Below are 3,390 nucleotides of genomic sequence, written 5' to 3'. Positions count from 1 at the left end.
TTGCATGAATTGTACCGATGCCTTAGCTGTTAGGGTAATGACACCACTGGTTACCCTCTAGGAATTTGGGATCATTGAGGGAGTCTGATGACCCTGATTTCGTGAAATAGGTCTGTCCTATTGTAGTTTTGTGAGAGTTTGCTTGGATACCACTTACTTAGGGAGGTGCTTAGGCTGCCTGAGCATCCTCTGCTTTGGCTGTCAAAGTGAGGTTTAGGTAACATTTCACATGGGGTTGTCCTATTACACAGGATTCCCGTTCGTCATGATTGAGAGTCATTCGATGGTTTGGTGTAACATTATCTTGTGGCGGTTGCTCCGTTATGGGCACCAGATGTCCGTATAAAATGCTTACTAGAATGAGATAAGTCGTCTCTATTTATAGGTGGGTGAAGTAGAATAGGATCATTTTCATTTCAATTGAAATAGAATAGTTATTTTATGATCAAAATTTTATTTTGTTATATTTAGCATTGTATATGATGCTACGCCCGGTAGATGCAACAATATAAATTATATAACTGTATGCCGTTGCCTTAGAGACCCTTTGATACCAAGACACCATTCATAAGTTTTTCTTTGCTTGGCGGTAGTTTGACAATGACTTTAAGACTTAAATGAAATTATGGAGACCTATAAATTTAAAAAATAATTAGAAAGCATTATAATACTTACTATGCTGGGTACGTTTTTTTCGCATGTAACTTAATATGCAAAATATATATATAATTAATTATAAGACAACTTAAGGGAAACACAAATAAATTCAAAATTTGACATAATTTAAAGATTGAAAAATAGAAAGTTTGAAGTATCGAACAGAAATATGTTAATTGCAGATATATAATTAGTTAGAAATCTCAAAACTAAATCAGTGAGAAAAAAAAAATTACTCATATTATAATTTTTTAGAATATTTTTTGTAGGGAGGTTCGTGTCGTATGTTTGTTAATATGTTTTAGAGAGTATTTTTTTGGTTTGAAAAATTATTATGAAATAACATAAATGTGAAATACAAAATGTTTTGAGAACAAAAAACACAATTTTTAACAACAGAACCATTTTTTTTTTCCTAAGCAAAGAGATTCATGGCATATTCAATTGACATTTTTTATTTTTTATTTTTCTAATTTTATTCAATTGACATTTAACCGTTAAATAAAAGTTAAAAAGAGATTGAGATCCATCCTAGAGCCAGTCGTCGATATGTCCGAGTGGTTAAGGAGACAGACTCGAAATCTGTTGGGCATTGCCTGCGCAGGTTCGAATCCTGCTGTCGACGTTTCTAAATTTTATTTTCATCCATGGAATGTCAGACCCGTAAAGAGAGTGTCACCTAAAAACAACCAAACTTTGCACTGTTCTGACTTCTGAGAACCCGACACACCATCTTTTAAGAATCCATGGATCTTTCTATTTTAACTCCAAAGCTAATGGGCCGGGAGACACAGCGCATGCCCCATCTTCCCGGTTTCTTCTTGGGCCCGAAGCTTTGTTTGGGATGGATTTAAAATGAGAGAGAGAGAGGGAGAGAGAGAGAGAGAAAGAGAGAGTTCCACATAACGTTTGAGCCCATTGCATAGTTGTCCAGACTTTTGAGTTCCACCAACTTCTGGCTCACTTTCGGATTTGGATTATGGGACCTTCCCGACTAAATAAAAATTAGGCTGCCCAATCACTTATCCAGTCAAGTGAGTCCCATAACGTAATCTCTCACAATCACCTGCAAGAATTATCTTAAATTATGACAAATAATTATAAAGAATCATAATCCCTCGCATGCAACTTGGTCTTATTTTAGAGCAATGATAGGGACCATTTTTTTTTAATCATATTTTTATTCTTCCAAAATTGATGCAGTTTTTGGACATGTCTACACAAGAGGGGAGAGGGGGGATTCGAACTAGTGACCTCCACTTTATGAGGCGTGGTCCCCAACCTATTGAGCTACCCCTTTAAGTTAAAATCATCATTGGATCAAAATTCAATAGCAATATATCCGAAATCTAATTGTGATTTTAAAAGTCACATCTAACTTTAGAAGGATAGAAAGATGGTCCATAGCTTTTAAAGACAATTACGTCCAATTGCATTTAATTGATTTGAATAAGAAGAGTAAATACTAAAATGAGGACGTGCGCCTTCCTTTTAACACTTCAAAATTGATATGACTTTTAAAATTACCATTAGATATGTTATATATCATTTTTGAATTTTGATCCAATGGTAATTTTAAAAGTCATGTCCTCTTTATAGCATTAATCGAATAAGAAATGCTTTACGTAATAACAAAGTTATAATATTAATTAAATGATTAATTTTATTATTTCGTATTAAGTAAAGCTTTTTGAGATAAGTGGTCATGATTTAATATGTTATCAACGCAAAGATTATGAGTTTGAACTTTGTCTATATGAGTTTTAGGGATTGTGATCAATAACAATTACATGTCCCAATTGCTAGCAGTTTGGGCAGGAAATGTGAGAGAGCTCATGTGAGACCTAACTGCCCAAGTAAGTGGCTGGGTAACCAAAAATTTATTTGTGCAGCTAGGTTTCACAAGGGCTTTCTCACAATAACCGCTAAAATTGCTAGGCATTTAATTGTTGTGGATCCCCATTCGAGTTTAAGCCATTATGTGAGAGAAAGTTTTAGAATATTAATTAAAATATTAAATTTATTATTTCCTACCAACTTAAGCTTTCTGGATAAATAGTGATCTAACAGCTGCGTCTTGTATCGTTGACGCAAACTGGATGTATTAGCTTAGTAATTTAGGATGCATGACACTCCAATTTATGACCTACTTGCACAGAAAGAAGATACAAACAAAAGCCTTTACATAAAGATATAAAAGGCCTGCGGTCTATATATAGACCTTAGATGTGTGTTATGAATCCGAGTTGTCTACACAAATGTCACTACAAAAAAAAATTATCATTTATTGACGGTTTTTAAAACTGTCTAGAGAAAACAAATTACTGACGGTTTTTTGAAAATCGTCCGTAAAATAATAAATTACGTCGGTTTCAATTAAACCATCCAAAATTTTTTTCCCTTAATTTTTCCAGACGGTTTAAGGAAAACTGCCTGTAAATTTCCAGACGATTTTCCTAAAACCGTCTGAAAATTTAATGAAATGGCCTTAACTTCTTATTTCTTTCTTCTTCTTTTTTTTTTTTTTTCTTTTAAAAAAAAAATAAAAATAGAGAGCCCAGTGCCTAATACAGACCCAATCTCCCTTAAAAAAAAAAAAAAAAAAAAAATCTCTCTCTCGAGTCTCAACCTCATCTCTCCCTCTCCCTCTCGTTCTTCTTCTTCTCTCTTCGGCCGGCGACTAAGACGGACGACGGGATTTGGACACGGAGTCGGTGACGTCGCTGAGGTCGA

At 34.2% G+C, this 3,390-nt stretch overlaps 1 non-coding gene across 1 annotated transcript; it reads left to right on the top strand.

Moving 5' to 3' along the window:
• The first annotated feature begins 1,200 nt into the window (after positions 1-1,200).
• Positions 1,201-1,282, top strand: TRNAS-CGA (transfer RNA serine (anticodon CGA)). Its single transcript has one exon. It is a non-coding gene; the product is annotated as a tRNA-Ser (tRNA).
• The last annotated feature ends 2,108 nt before the right edge of the window (positions 1,283-3,390 follow it).

Source organism: Alnus glutinosa, chromosome 9 (assembly GCF_958979055.1).
Source record: "Alnus glutinosa chromosome 9, dhAlnGlut1.1, whole genome shotgun sequence".
NCBI lineage: Eukaryota > Viridiplantae > Streptophyta > Magnoliopsida > Fagales > Betulaceae > Alnus > Alnus glutinosa.
The sequence above is the reverse complement of the archived record's forward strand: the minus strand, read 5'-3'. Positions and strand labels throughout refer to the sequence as shown.